General features: G+C 45.8%; 1 protein-coding gene across 6 annotated transcripts in view; it reads left to right on the forward strand.

Annotated features, from left to right (window-relative positions):
- Positions 1-16,132, forward strand: part of ZNF678 (zinc finger protein 678) — a 57,269-nt gene that overhangs the window by 4,511 nt on the left and 36,626 nt on the right. For 2 of the 6 annotated variants that reach the window (XM_063613390.1, XM_055234127.2), the window contains exon 1: positions 10,096-10,989. The exons of the other annotated variants lie outside the window; for them this stretch is intronic. The gene's annotated coding sequence lies outside the window, so the exon portion shown is untranslated. Of the gene's footprint in view, positions 1-10,095; positions 10,990-16,132 lie in introns of those variants that run through there. 6 annotated transcript variants of the gene reach the window in all.

A 16,132-nucleotide genomic window follows, 5' to 3' on the forward strand; every position in this document is an offset into this window, starting at 1 on the left:
CTCATGGGAGTTATTTATACTTCCTACTGCTAGATGACCCTACTGCTCAGGGTCATCACCATGGTCTGATTTTTCACACACACAAAAATTTGCCACCTCCAGCATAAGTGGGTTAAGCAGTGGTTGGTGAACAAGTACTTTTTTTTTTTTTTTTTTGTTAACCACTAAAGAGAATTGTTCAGGTGATTGTTTATGAGACAAAAATGGGAATTTGCAATCTGTGTCTGGCTTTGTAATAGGTTAAAAAAAAAGGGAGCATCATCTAAGTCAAAATGAGAAGAGTGTTTCTTTTCATTCAGCTGTTCTTTGAGAACATTAAGGATGGGGAATTTCTTCAATCACATCTATTTACCAGGATTGCCTACCCACCCAATCTTCTCCTGCCACTTTCCTTTGCTGTATACAGATCTTCCATTTGGCTGTTTTGAGATGTACTTTTTATGACAAACTGATACATGTTTTGCTGAGTTCTGTGAGGAGTTCTGTCAAATTATTGAACTTGAGTATGGGGTTATGGGAGTCCCAGAGTTACAGGCAGTCACTCAAGAAGTATAGGTGGGTGCCTGATGCATGTGACTGGCCTCTGTAGTGGGGGCAGTGATGTGGGACTGAGTCCTGGTCTTGCAAGGTCTGTGCAAAGTGAGTGGTGTCAGTATTGAATTGTTGAGCAACCAGTGGTGTTGGAGAATTGGTTGGTGTTCAGGGAACTCCACACATCTGGTGTCAGAAGTTTTGTCAAAAGTGCAGGAGCGGCAGCTGGAGGCAGATGCCGTTTCTTAGCAAAGGGAGGCTCTGTTCTGTACACAGGCTGTCACACTGCACTGTCCTGTGATTCCAGGTGTCCTCCCAAGATGAGAGGGGACTGAGGACTTAGAGGGAAGGAGTTCTGAAAACAGACCCCCTTTCCCCACAGCTGCTTTCACATGATTCCCACCCACTCAAGAACATAGCCACTAACTATTGATGTGGCCATGCCTCTTCCAGAACAAGGCTTCACTCTCAGGAATTTCACATACAACACCTTTGCTCCTAGAGTCTCCGACCAAAAATCACACATGTGTCTTCAGGACTCTTGGCATATCCCCTACCTCAGATACTGTTTCTATAGCCACAACCTGCTCCCTTCATCAATCTGGGCTTCTGGACTAGCTGATTATAATCTCGTCTTCTTGCATGGACACAGAAATAAGTCAGGGCATAGCCCCACATGGACCAGTATCTGAGCATAAACCAGTTCTTCCTTCAATCCTTCACTGTCCCCCACCTGTGGATCCTTGAGAGCACCTTTCTCTTTTTTGCTTTTTTCCCCACAAACCCTCTTTCATGTGCTTAATCCAATGCTCACTGGAATTCCAATGTCCAGGAGTTCAAGACCTGGCTGTTGTAGTAGCAAATACAAATTATAAGGAAGAAACTTAATTTTTCCACATGAGAATGAGGGAAGAAATTTTTCTCTTCTCCCTTTTCTTTTTTTTTTTTTTGAGACGGAGTCTCGTTGTCTCCCAGGCTGGAGTGCAGTGGCGCGATAGGCCCACTGCAAGCTCCGCCTCCCGGGTTCTCGCCATTCTCCTGCCTCACCTCCCGAGTGGCTGGGACTACAGGTGCCCACCATCACGCCCGGCTAATTTTTTGTATTTTTAGTAGAGACGGGGTTTCACCATGTTAGCCGGGATAGTCTCAATCTCCTGACCTCGTGATCTGCCCGCCTCAGCCTCCCAAAGTGCTAGGATTACAGGCGTGAGCCACCGCGCCCAGCCTCCCTTTTCTTAAAGTATTTAATTTAGAAAAATCTTATTATTCTTTTGTTTATTTATTTTGAGACAAGGTGTTGCTTTTTCACTTAGGCTGGAGTGCAATCATAGCTAACTGCAACCTGGAAATCTTGGGCTTAAGGACTTCCTGCCTCATCCTCTGGAATAACTAGGACTACAGGCATATGCTACTATGCCTGGCTAATTTGTAAAGTTGTTGTTGAGACGGGGTCTCAGTATGTTGTCCAGACTGGTCTTGAACTCCTGGCCTCAAGGGTGCTTTCTACCTCAGCCTGCCAAGGTGCTAAGATTATAGGTGTGAACCCCCATGCCTGACCTGGACAACTTATATGTATTTTTTCTTCTGCTTCTTGAAATATATGCAAATTATTTTACCAGCTAAATAAATTTGAATCATTCTTTTTAACTTATGGTTGTTTTTATCTAAAGACCTGGATTCTGTTGCATCGTTTTTTGTTTTTTGATTTGGCAGAAATTTATTGTTTTTAAAATTTTTAAAGTTGATTAAGAGCATGCAAAAGTTGAGCCCAAAGAATAGAATTAAATTCAGCAACCAGAGTGGTAAAGGGTAACAGATACTAAGTAGGTGCCTTTGACAAAAAACTGATCATCCAAGGTGATTATCTGACATTTGGAGTCTGAAGTACTTACACTGCAGAAGCGAGAACAGTTTAATGTATGACCTGTACAGCAGAGTTTCTAGCTATATCATGATTTCTTTTTATTACTTAGGAAAAGTTAGTGTGGTTATGTGTAGTCTTTAGTAGATGACCTGCATTCATTTAAATTAAACAGTATTTTCAACAATAGTGTATGTATAAGGCCACAATATTATTTATTTCTCATGCTGCCTTGTCTAAGAGGCTGCAATATTTATTTTGAACAAACCCTTAAAGTAGTGATTTTTAACATCAGTGCTATTTATTCTTTTGAAATATAAAATGTCTTATATTTCAATGAATTAAGGTCATATTAATCTCAAAAATACTATATACATCATGACTAGTATATGAAAAAATTTTTACCTAGATATTTTCTGGTTGAATTTACCAATCCCTTATTTAATCTAAGCTTTTCTTTAAGATGTTTTCAACTTCTTTTCTTCTCTCAACATAACCTTTCTCTGATTGAGAGCTGTTTTTCTGTCCAGTGCTTTGGGTATCTGTTTCAGAAGCTTTGTTAGTATCTTACAGTGTCTGTAAGCAAGGTGGGGGTAATAGTGACAGCTCATGGAGCTATTTTATTCAGACTTATGCTGGGCATCTGGCAGTATTTTTTTCCCCTATTGCCATTATACATAGAATCTGAGGTTGGAACACTGTTTCCATTTCCATTACTGCTAAAGTGCAGTTCTACTCAGGAGTCCTGCAGGCTCTCCTGCAGCCTAGGGGCCCCTGCACTGTAACAGGGTGTGGGAGCACAACTACAGCAGTCAGCATTTGCATGGGCTGTAAGCTCTGGGTGGTAAGCTGTGCCTTGGTGGCAGATGGCCAGAGTTGGAAGTGGATACAGGCCAGCAGAAGATGGGTGCTCGGAGAGTCAGAAATTCTTTCTTTGAAATGTAAATAGCCAAGAAGATAGATTCTTTCATTACTGTTGCTGTAGGAGAGTAGAAGCAACCTGGCTCTAAGTTGCAAAACTACCTCATGCCTTGCAGATATGGGAATTTTGTTTTTCATTGGAATATAGCAAATTAGCTAACACAGATGACTCCCCCTTTCCCCAATTATCAGGTGAATTTAGGATGAACTATATATGATAAATGGTGCGGTCAGGTCTGCTGCTTGAGGACTAATTAAGGTGACTTACATTCTGTCTTTTTAATCTCTTAGCAGATTATCTGTAATGCATGTCACATTCTGGTTGAGTTGTGTAATTTAAGCCAGTTTTTTTTTTTGTTGTTCTACCATTATAGAGAGTTTTTCTGGGATTAGAGATGATTTTACTTGTACTTATATTCCCCAAACATTGTCCAGAATTACCAGACATAGTATAAACTTATAAGGTGCCGGAGGCTGAGGCAGGAGAATGGCGTGAACCCGGGAGGCAGAGCTTGTAGTAAGCTGAGATGGCGCCACTGCCCTGCAGCCTGGGCACCAGAGCAAGACTCCGTCTCAAAAAAAAAAAAAAAAGCTTCCTTCCTTCCTTCCTTCCTTCCTTCCTTCCTTCCTTCCTTTCTTTCTTTCTTTCTCTCTCTCTCTCTCTTTCCTTTCTTTCTTTTCTCACTTTCTTTCTTTCTTTCTCTCTTTCTCTCTTTCTTTCCTTCTTTCTTTCCCCTCTCTGGCCCAGGCTACAATCTACTCGGCTTGCTGCTGCCCGCGCCGCGGACTGCCTGGGACTGCCGGAGCGCGCCACCGCTGCCTGCCTTTTCTCCTTTGGATGCAGGCACGCGTTCGCCATCTTGGCCACGCTGGTCGCCAGCTCCTGACGCCGAGTGCTCTGCCCGCCTCAGCCTCCCGAGGTACTGGGACTACAGACGGAGTCTCGCTCACCCAGTGCTCGGTGTTGCCCGGGCTGGAGGGCGGTGGCGTGGCCTGGCCTCGCGGCAGCCTCTACCCCCCGGCCGCCTGCCTTGGCCTGCCAGGGTGCTGGGATTGCAGTCCCTGCCCGGCCGCCGCCCCATCTGGAAGGTGGGGAGCGCCTCTGCCTGGGCGCCCCGTCTGGGAGGTGAGGAGCACCTCTGCCCGGCCGCCCCGTCTGGGAAGTGAGGAGCGCCTCTGCCCGGCCACCCACCGTCTGGGAAGTGAGGAGCGCCTCTGCCCGGCCACCCACCGTCTGGGAAGTGAGGAGCGCCTCTGCCGGGCCGCCCCGTCTGGGAAGTGAGGAGCGCCTCTGCCCGGCCACCCACCGTCTGGGAAGTGAGGAGCGCCTCTGCCCGGCCACCCACCGTCTGGGAAGTGAGGAGCGCCTCTGCCCGGCCACCCACCGTCTGGGAAGTGAGGAGCGCCTCTGCCCGGCCACCCACCGTCTGGGAAGTGAGGAGCGCCTCTGCCCGGCCACCCACCGACTGGGAAGTGAGGAGCGCCTCTGCCCGGCCACCCACCGTCTGGGAAGTGAGGAGCGCCTCTGCCCGGCCACCCACCGTCTGGGAAGTGAGGAGCGCCTCTGCCCGGCCACCCACCGTCTGGGAAGTGAGGAGCGCCTCTGCCCGGCCACCCACCGTCTGGGAAGTGAGGAGCGCCTCTGCCCGGCCTCCCATCGTCTGGGAGGTGAGGAGCGCCTCTGCCCGGCCGCCCCGTCCGGGAGGAAGTGAGGAGCGCCTCTGCCCGGCCGCCCCGCCCGTGAAGAAGTGAGGAGCGCCTCTGCCCGGCCGCCCCGTCCGGGAAGAAGTGAGGAGCGCCTCTGCCCGGCCGCCCCCGTCTGGGAAGAAGTGAGGAGCGCCTCTGCCCGGCCGCCCCGTCTGGGAAGTGAGGAGCGCCTCTGCCCGGCCGCCCCGCCCGGGAAGAAGTGAGGAGCGCCTCTGCCCGGCCGCCCCGTCCGGGAAGAAGTGAGGAGCGCCTCTGCCCGGCCGCCCCCATCTGGGAAGAAGTGAGGAGCGCCTCTGCCCGGCCGCCCCGTCTGGGAAGTGAGGAGCGCCTCTGCCCGGCCGCCCCGTCCGGGAAGTAATGAGGAGCGCCTCTGCCCGGGCGCCCCATCCGGGAAGAAGTGAGGAGCGCCTCTGCCCGGCCGCCCCATCCGGGAAGAAGTGAGGAGCGCCTCTGCCCGGCCACCCATCGTCTGGGAAGTGAGGAGCGCCTCTGCCCGGCCACCCACCGTCTGGGAAGTGAGGAGCGCCTCTGCCCGGCCGCCCCGTCTGGGAAGTGAGGAGCGCCTCTGCACGGCCGCCCCGTCTGGGAAGTGAGCAGCGCCTCTGCCCGGCCACCCCGTCCGGGAAGAAGTGAGGAGCGCCTCTGCCCGGCCGCCCCGTCCGGGAAGAAGTGAGGAGCGCCTCTGCCCGGCCGCCCCGTCCGGGAAGAAGTGAGGAGCGCCTCTGCCCGGCCGCCCCGTCCGGGAAGAAGTGAGGAGCGCCTCTGCCCGGGCGCCCCGTCCGGGAAGAAGTGAGGAGCGCCTCTGCCCGGCCGCCCCGTCCGGGAAGAAGTGAGGAGCACCTCTGCCCGGCCACCCATCGTCTGGGAAGTGAGGAGCGCCTCTGCCCGGCCACCCACCGTCTGGGAAGTGAGGAGCGCCTCTGCCCGGCCGCCCCGTCTGGGAAGTGAGGAGCGCCTCTGCCCGGCCACCCCGTCTGGGAAGTGAGGAGTGCCTCTGCCCGGCCGCCCCGTCTGGGAAGTGAGCAGCGCCTCTGCCCGGCCACCCCGTCCAGGAAGAAGTGAGGAGCGCCTCTGCCCGGCCGCCCCGTCCGGGAAGAAGTGAGGAGCGCCTCTGCCCGGCCGCCCCGTCCGGGAAGAAGTGAGGAGCGCCTCTGCCCGGGCGCCCCGTCCGGGAAGAAGTGAGGAGCGCCTCTGCCCGGCCGCCCCGTCCGGGAAGAAGTGAGGAGCGCCTCTGCCCGGCCACCCCGTCCGGGAAGAAGTGAGGAGCACCTCTGCCCGGCCACCCATCGTCTGGGAAGTGAGGAGCGCCTCTGCCCGGCCACCCACCGTCTGGGAAGTGAGGAGCGCCTCTGCCCGGCCGCCCCGTCTGGGAAGTGAGGAGCGCCTCTGCCCGGCCACCCCGTCTGGGAAGTGAGGAGTGCCTCTGCCCGGCCGCCCCGTCTGGGAAGTGAGCAGCGCCTCTGCCCGGCCACCCCGTCCGGGAAGAAGTGAGGAGCGCCTCTGCCCGGCCGCCCCGTCCGGGAAGAAGTGAGGAGCGCCTCTGCCCGGCCGCCCCGTCCGGGAAGAAGTGAGGAGCGCCTCTGCCCGGGCGCCCCGTCCGGGAAGAAGTGAGGAGCGCCTCTGCCCGGCCGCCCCGTCCGGGAAGAAGTGAGGAGCGCCTCTGCCCGGCCGCTCCGTCCGGGAAGAAGTGAGGAGCACCTCTGCCCGGCCACCCATCGTCTGGGAAGTGAGGAGCGCCTCTGCCCGGCCACCCACCGTCTGGGAAGTGAGGAGCGCCTCTGCCCGGCCGCCCCGTCTGGGAAGTGAGGAGCGCCTCTGCCCGGCCACCCCGTCTGGGAAGTGAGGAGTGCCTCTGCCCGGGCGCCCCGTCCGGGAAGAAGTGAGGAGCGCCTCTGCCCGGCCGCCCCGTCCGGGAAGAAGTGAGGAGCGCCTCTGCCCGGCCGCCCCGTCTGGGAAGTGAGGAGCGCCTCTGCCCGGCCGCCCCGTCCGGGAAGTAATGAGGAGCGCCTCTGCCCGGGCGCCCCATCCGGGAAGAAGTGAGGAGCGCCTCTGCCCGGCCGCCCCATCCAGGAAGAAGTGAGGAGCGCCTCTGCCCGGCCACCCATCGTCTGGGAAGTGAGGAGCGCCTCTGCCCGGCCACCCATCGTCTGGGAAGTGGGGAGCGCCTCTGCCCGACCACCCATCGTCTGGGAAGTGAGGAGCGCCTCTGCCCGGCCACCTATCGTCTGGGAAGAGGTGAGGAGCGTCTCTGCCTGGCCGCCCCGTCTGGGAAGTGAGGAGCCCCTCTGCCCGGCCGCCCCGTGTCTGGGTAGAAGTGAGGAGCTCCTCTGCCTGGCCGCTCCGTCTGGGAGGTCTACCACGGAGGCCAGAAGCAATGTGGGGGCTGGACGTGGTGGCTCACGCCTGTGGTCCCGGCACTCTGGGGGGCGAGGCGGGTTGATCACTTCGGGCTGGGAGTTCGAGACCAGTCTGGCCAACTTGGCGAAACACGAAGAATACAACAGACAAACCAACCAACCAACTCAATGACAACAAAACAGGTCTACCCTAGAGTCATACTCTAATTTTTTCTATTTTCCTCCCTTTCTGATCCTTTATCCCACTTTCTTTTTCTTCCTCTTCCTTCTCCCTCTTCTTTGTCAAATAGAGGATTGAGTTATTATCACTGATCCATATAAAGTCCCTCTCTCATTTATTTTAACTCCCACCCCCATTTCTATTCCCCGACTTCCCATGTGCAACCTTCCTAATATGTTTGATACGCATCTTTTTGTTCGTATGTATTTTTAGAAAATGTTTATTGTTTTTGTATGCAAAAAAAAAAAAAAAAAAAAGAAAAAAAAAAAAAAACTTATAAGGTGCCTACCAGGCTTCACTCCAGAGAGGCTTTCCGTCTTGGGCTTCTAGTCACAACTCATACTTGTGCAGCAAAGTGCATGCTGCCCCTGAAATCTGCAGGCAGAATGGTCTCTGCCTATTTGGGATCTACAGTCTTTTCTAGAGAAGTTCAAAGACTTCTACCAAAACAACTCCACAGGGCAGCAATCAACCATTCAATGTGTTTCAGTGCCCTGGCTTCTTCAGACCTGAAACTAACTCAAAGACCCTGGTACCCAGAGACCCAAACAGGGTCACACATGTGTATTAATTACGTGACTTGAGACCTCAAACTCCTCCTCTTTCTCTTGCCCAAAGGCCCACAAATGTGTAGAGGGCACCTGCTGCTTTCTGACCCATCCAAGACCTAAATCTGCAGCTCCAAATTCTAAATCCAGGTCATGGGATTTGAGAAAAGAAAGTAACTTTTGTCAGAAGAATCCGAGCCATTTTACTTATCAGGCCCAGAGAGATGTTATAATAAGGGCATAAACATGACCTACTCCTCATTTTTAATGTATTCTTTCCTTGAAAGTGCTTGCTATTGTTACAAGTAGCTGAAAGTTAACCTAATAATACCACACCAGACACTATAACCCACACTCTGTATTATATGGTCACTCACCAATCACTAACTAATGTTATTTCTGTAAACCAATGAGAATTGCAGACAAACAACTTTGCATCAGTTCACTCTTTTGTCCCGCTCCCCCGCCCTCTTTTTTTTTGCCTTTGAAAATCCACTTGGAAGTACTGCTAATCAAAGTGTATATTCAGGTCAACTTAAAACTATACTCCCAGGTAGCAATCCTCAAGCTTGGCCCCCATAATACTCTTAATTATATCAGTTTCATCTCAGCTTTTTTTTCTAAAGGTCAACATTTTATGGAATGTGTTAGAGCAGTCTCCATCAGGAAATCTCTCCTCTAGTTTTACTCTGCTTGCGGTAACATCCAAGATTGCTGAGCTAGGTTGATCCCACTTAGAATCTGCACGGGAGATCTCACTTCTGCCTGGGATTTACAAGACAGGACAAGACTTTGGATTGAAGATGAACAGAAAACCGATGGGAGACATGTTCTGCATTCTGAGACATCAACATAGACATCTTAAAGTCCTTCTTTTAGAGGGATTTTTTGAGCATTTCAGATTGTCCCATGACCTGCTACATTTGTGTGAGAGGCTCCTGGTTTAAACAGAACCTCAGGCAAAATTTTTAAGTGTAAACCAGCACATGAGCAGTGGGAGGTTAGCAGCACATAATAGCAAGAGCCATGACTATAACTACAGTTACCTTTAAACTGTGATACTGGAGTAGAGAATTTTTGTCTTTCCTCTTAACCAAGAGTTAGCTCATCAGAACAGGTACTGTCACACCTGGATTCAGGTTCTGCAGCTCCACCAGGGCAGTTTTATTTGCTATTCAGAATCAACCTGAGTGTGAATTTCCTGAATCACAATGAGGGCATCAATCCAGGGACACCAGAACTCTCTCACCAGCACCTGGGAGTCTCTGAGAAATTTGGAAATGTTCTATGCAAACTGTGGCCAGGCTGATAAGAGGGTCTAATTTTGCTTCCCTCTCAGAGTAAGAGGAATGAGTTACCTAGTACTTGGTTCTCTCCTCAGTCTATTTGGTTGGTACCCAGGTGGAAATTGCTTCAGTACCCTGGTACTTAGTGTAAAAGAAAAGAGAGGAGATATAGAGATTCAAACTGATGTTTTTTCATGATTAGATTCAGATTTTAAGTTATTTATTTTTTGGCTGGGTGTGGTGGCTCACGCCTGTAATCCCAGCAGTTTGGGAGGCCAAGGCAGGCGGTTCACTTGAGGTCAGGAGTTCAAGACCAGCCTGGCCAACATTGTGAAACCCCATCTCCACTAAAAAAAACTAGCTGGGTGTGGTGGTGCATGCCTGTAATCCCAGCTGTTCAGGAGGCTGAGGCAGAATCGCTTCAACCTGGGAGGTGGAGGGTGCAGTGAGTTGAGATTGCACCACCACACTCCACCCTGGATGACAGAATGAGACTCTGTCTCAAAAAAAAAAAAAAGAAAAGAAAAATATTTTAAGTTACTTATTTTTTGACTACCAGTATTACAACAGTGATGTTTTGTTCTTCTGTGTGCCATGGCACATGATAAAAATTTGTCCTATTACAGTTGATGTTAATTTCACTCACTTGGTTAACGAGTTCTCTGACAGATTTTTCTACTATAGAGTTAATTATTTTTCTCTGCATTACTAAGTACCTGTTGTAAATTTACTGGCTAATTTGTTTAAACCATCACATTTATTCTGTAAGCAAGCTCACGTCTCTTTTTTAATTCTCTTTGCAAATACCTTACTTTGAAAAATGAAGGCTCTCATCTTTGTTTACTGGTCAGAAAAACTGGGATGAACCCAGGCTCTGCCACTTACTGGATGTTTGACAGAATATTCTCATTGGGCTAGAATTATTGGCGTCATTGGTGAGCTTCTTAGAAATTCAGAAACTCAGGCTTCACCCCAGATCTCCTGAATCAAAATCTGAAGTTTCCAGTTATTTGTTGTACACATTAAAATGTGAGAAATATCTTCTAACTCACCACAACTTTTCCATTTGAGAAATATACACAACTTAGTCCGTACAGTGTAAATATAGTACTCAAAATTGTGCAATGCCTGTGTGGGTACCCTTAATTTTATACTTTGTCATCTAGAAAGATATTGTATATATACTGGATTTATGGATCTTATGCATTTTTTCCTCGAAGTTAGTGAATATATTTGAAAATATTTCTGAGTTAAAAAATTATCTTATTGGATAATTCCAGGACTTAGTCAGAACTGGTTCTCTCTACTCTCATTTTACCTTAAGCCAAATTAAGAATTATGCCCATGGCCACTTAGTAAGTATGTAGTATGTGGTTTTTGGTTTTATTTTGTTTTTTTTTTTTTTTTTTCAGAGACTCTTGACATTCAGGGATTCAATCATAGAATTCTCTCTGGAGGGGTGGAAATTGCTTGACTATGCTCAGCAGAATTTGTGATGTTAGAAAACTACAGAATAGAAATGTGGTGTTAGAAAACTACAGAAACCTGGCCTCTCTTGGTGAGGATAACTTCAATACACAATTTCTAATATACTCTGTGAGTTTTTTTTTTTCTTTTGTTTTTTTTGAGATGAAATCTCGCTCTGTGGCCAGATTGGAGTGCAGTGGCATGATCTCGGCTCACTGCAACCTCTACCTCCCGGGTTCAAGTTATCCTCCTGCCTCAGCTTCCTGAGTAGCTGGGACTACAGGCGCATGCCACTATGCCCAGCTAATTTTTTGTATTTTTAGTAGAAACAAGGTTTCACCATGTTGGCCAGGATGGTCTCGATCTCTTGACCTTGTGATCTGCCTACCTCAGGCTCCCAAAGTGCCGGGATTACAGGCATGAGCCACCGCGCCTGGCTTTTTTTTTCTTTTGTATAATGTTTTAGGGAGTCTCTGCTTTGCATGAATGAATTTCAGATCGCCGTTTTTAAGAAAAACTTAGGGATTTGTTGGTGTAGAAAATAAAATCTTGAAGATGTTGCATCATGACATAAACCTTTTTCTTTCTTCAGCTGATCTGTGTCCTTTATTTTAGATTAGTGGTAACTCCAGAAATTCAGAGGCATAAAATATTGTTGCCCGCACCTTATAATCACATTACCACTTCCCATTACCACCACCTGTTTTTTTCCCTGGGAGACTGGGTCTCGCCATGTTGCCCAGGCTGCTCTCAAACTCCTGGGCTTACGTGATTTGGCTGCCTTGGCCTGTCAAAGTGCTGGGATTAGAGGTGTGAGCCACCATGCCCAGCCAACCACCACCAAGTTTTGATTCAGCACAGCACTGGGTAGTGGAGCTAAGGACCCACAAATTAGAAAAGTTTTTAAATATCATAAAGTTTCTGTGAGGAAACAGTATTTGGTGTTAAATTTTTAGACTCTTTTGTTTTTTCCACTGAGCACAGTACCAAGTTAGTAATTGGAAAATCCCAGCAGAAGTCATACTACTTTTTCTAGTGAAAGAGTCCTTGGCTGTTCTCTAAACCAAACCTGATCACCTATATGGAGAAAAAAAAGCCCCGGAGGGTGAGGAGACAGGAGACAGTAGCCAAACATCCAAGTAGGTGGGAGTGAATAAAGCAGATGACACAGATGAGATGTCCAAAGGTCAAGGAGAAAGCCAGATCTTAAAATGTGGTTTGTGAAGCTATGCTCCAGTGGAAATCGTTTCTAAGAAGCCCTGGTTTCTTTCTCTTGCTCTCATATAGAGACAGACATCTTCTGTCCCATGCTCTTCAATTCTCTAAGGACTGGACTTCCTCTTCCACAATCCTTCTAGCTTACAAAGAAAATCAAAGTCCTTTTCATGGCTTACAAGGGACTGGAGGACCTGGCTGCCTGCTCTTGTATTGCTTTTTAGGACATGGGGCTATCTGTGATTTATAAGGAGCTCTGTGTTAAACATTTTCTAATTTCCATTTTGAATCTTGTCTAAAATGTGTAAGAGTAGTGGAGATACTGGGATTTGGTTTAGAAATCCCAGAAACACCACACCCAGATGTTGTATGTTTTCTGCTTTATAATTTCATATCCTATGAAGGTTTCAAGTGTGATTCTATAGAAATTTACACTCAAATCATTTTATCAGAACACTAAGCATCTGCCCCATATAATAAAATCTAATGTTATTTTACTTCAAAATTTCAAGTTTTTTAGTATGTACCGAGGCATATATTATAAATGCTCTGTGCCCCAATTCCTAAACTGTACATGGTTTAATGTATCTGCTTTCTACATTTAAAAAATGTACTGTGCCACTGAGGAACTTAGAACATTGCTGAGCATGTATTAAATTCCCATTTGTTTCCTGATTTTTAAATAGTTATTATTTTATAATTTTTTCTTGTTTAGTTTGAAGCTTACTAGGATTGTGTCATTGATATGTATGTGTTTATATATACATACGTATATACATAACATGTCCTTGATATGTATGTATGTTTTATGTATATGTACATACACACGTGTATATATGCATGTGTGCATAACTGATTTTTTTGACCAATAAAAATTGCATAATTATGTATTGTGTATATTGTAATAATTTGATAGGCATAATATATTGTAAAATGTTTAACAATTAAGTTGATGAAAATTTATGTCACCTCACATGGTTATGTTTTTTTGTAGTGAGAGCACTTGAGGTCTCCTACTGTTGTAGCAAATTTTAAGCATACAAAACACTGTCTTAACTACATTTTAAAGCTATGCATTAGATCCCCGAAACTTATTTATCTTATAACTGAAAGTTTGTACTGTTTGAACATCTTATCATTTTTTCTACCTCCAGAGCTTGTCATTACCATTGTAACTCTGCTTTTTGAGTTCAATCTTTTTAGATTCTCCATTTAAGTGAGATCATACAGTGTTTGTCTTTCTGTGCCTGGCTTATTTTGCTTAGCATAATGTCCTCAGGTCCATTTGTGTTGTTGAAATAGTAGAATTTCATTCTTTTTTATGGGAGAATAATATTTGGTTGTCTATTTATACCACATTTTCTTTATCCATTCAGCATCCACAAATAAGTCATTTTTAAAAAAAATATCCCTGACAGTTGTCAATAATGCTTCATTGAATACAGGGGTGCAGATATTTCTCTGAGATACTGATTTTATTTTGTTTATATACAGAAGTGGAATTGCTGGATTGTAAGACAGTTCTAGTTTTTTAAAATAACCTCCATGCTAGTTTTCATAATGACTCTTCCAGTTTACAACTCATTAAGAGTGTACAGAAATATTTTGTCACATCCTTGTTAACACTTGTATTTCTTCTTTTTGATAGCCATTCTAACTGCTGTAAAGTGCTATCACATGATTTTGATTTGCAATTTGCTGACACATGGTAATGTTTAACATCTTTCTACACACCTGTTGGCCATTTTAATATGTTAAAAAATATTCAGTCTTTAGCCGGGCGTGGTGGCACGTGCCTGTAATCCCAGCTACTCGGGAGGCTGAGGCAGGAGAATTGCTTGAACCCGAGAGGCAGAGGTTGCAGTGAGCCGAGATTGCACCATGGCACTCCAGCCTGGGTGACAGAGCGAGACTCCATCTCAAAAACAAAAACAAAAAAATTCAGTCTTTTGCCTGTTTTTTAGTTGGGTATTATTATTACTGTTTTGCTTCTGATTTGTGTGAGTTTCTGCTATATTTTGAATACTAACCTCTTATCATACATGGTTTGCAAATATTTTATCCCATCTTAAAGGTTCTTATTTTTTGCTGTGCACAATATGTTTAGTTTGATACAGTACAACTTTATGTTTGGTTTTGTTGCCATACTTTTGATAACATATTTAAAAAATCATTGCCAAGTCAGTATCATGGAGGCTTTTCATATGCTTTTTTAAAGATTTTTTTAAGGATTTACGTATTAAATTTAAGTCTTTATTTTGAGTTAATTTTTGTGTATGGTACAAGAAATATGATTTAATTTTATTATTGTGCTTGTGAGTATCCAGTTTTCACAGCACCAAGTACTGAAGATGCTATGTTTTCTGCATTGTGTATTTGTAGTGTCCTTGTCAAAGATTAACTTTAGATGCATAGATTTACTTCTGGGCTCTGTATTCTGTTCCACTGGTTTTTGTGTTGGTTCCTATAAATATACCATTCTATTATTTATACTGTAGCCTTGAAATGTAGTTTTAAATAATGAAGTATAATGTCCCCAGATTTGGTTTTATTCCTCATGATTGCTTTGGCCATTAAATATTTCTTATAGTTTTATATACATTGTAGACTTTATTTTCTATTACTATAAAAAGTGGCACAAGAATTTTGATAGGAATTTGAATTAATCTTTGCTTTGGATAATATGGCACTTACATAATATTTATTCTTCCAATCCATAAACATGTCATATATTTACATTTATTTGTATCTTCTTTAATTTCTTTCATCAATATCTTATTTTTTTGTTTAAAGATCTTTCACCACATTGGTTAAATTTATTGCCAAGAAATCTATTATTTTGTTGCTATTGTAAATGAGATTTTTTTTTACTGGTTTATTGCTACTCTGTGTAAACAAAACTGGTATTTGTATGTTAATTGTATATTCTGCTACTTTACTGAATGCATTTATTAGTTTAAGCTATTTCTTGGTGTACTATTTATGGTTTTACATATATAAGATTATGCCATCTACAAACAGTGACTTTTTTTCTTCTTTTCAATTTTGATCTTCTACGTTTTCTTGCTTAATTATTGTATGTAGGACTTCCAGTTCTGTGTTCAAATAGAACCATTAGAATGGGAATAATACAGACTTGCATTGGTGTTTGTGCATTTGAAGGAGCAAACACCTCTTTTCATTTTTATAAACTGGTTTCAGTAGGTAAAGATCATCTTTTGGGTCTCAAAGCTGATGAGATCTTTTCTGGGCTTGCAGTAAAAAGGGTTGTAGCTGGGTCACAAGGTTGCTGCCAAATCTGGAGTGGGTTTTACTTTTAGTGGGCTTGTTACCAGGAGCACATGTGGTTGTGAGTCCTGTCATGTTTTTGGGCAGACTGGATTGTCTTCAGGACTTTCTGTGGAGCAGGCACTAGGGCAGGGTTCTGTTATATGGTGGGCCTAATACCAGATGCGTGGATGAGTGTGGCTCCCACTGAGTACCTAGCAGGGTTTCCCCAGGTTATCTACAAACAGTGACTTTTGAACTGTTTTGTGTGGGTCACAAGTATGATGCCCTCAGCTTTTTTCTTATTCCTCATGATTGGTTTAGCCATTCAGTATTTCTTGTAGTTCTATGTACACTGTAGGCTTGCATTTTCTATTACTATGAAAAGTGGCACAGGAATTGTGATAGGGATTTGAGTTAATTTTCAGATTGCTTTGGATAATATGACACTTTGTTAATCAAAGGGCCTGTCTTCTCAAAGTGACTCTTCTTGATCCTGGATTTTAGCACAGTTTCCTAATGCCCTGTATCCCAAAACTCACTATATTGTCCAGGCTGTTCTTGAACTCCTGGCCTGAAGCAGCCCTCCTGCCTCAGGCTCCTGAATGGAGGAGATTACTGTCATGAGCCACTGTGCCTGGCTCTCTCATAAAGTTACTTTGGTTGATGGATGGCTGACTAGTTTTTTTTTTTTTTTTTGCTGCAAGGGAATATAAAAGTAGGGAACTCCTATTCCATCATCTTGATAATGT

This window comes from Symphalangus syndactylus, chromosome 19 (assembly GCF_028878055.3).
Source record: "Symphalangus syndactylus isolate Jambi chromosome 19, NHGRI_mSymSyn1-v2.1_pri, whole genome shotgun sequence".
In the NCBI taxonomy this organism is placed as follows: Eukaryota; Metazoa; Chordata; class Mammalia; order Primates; family Hylobatidae; genus Symphalangus; species Symphalangus syndactylus.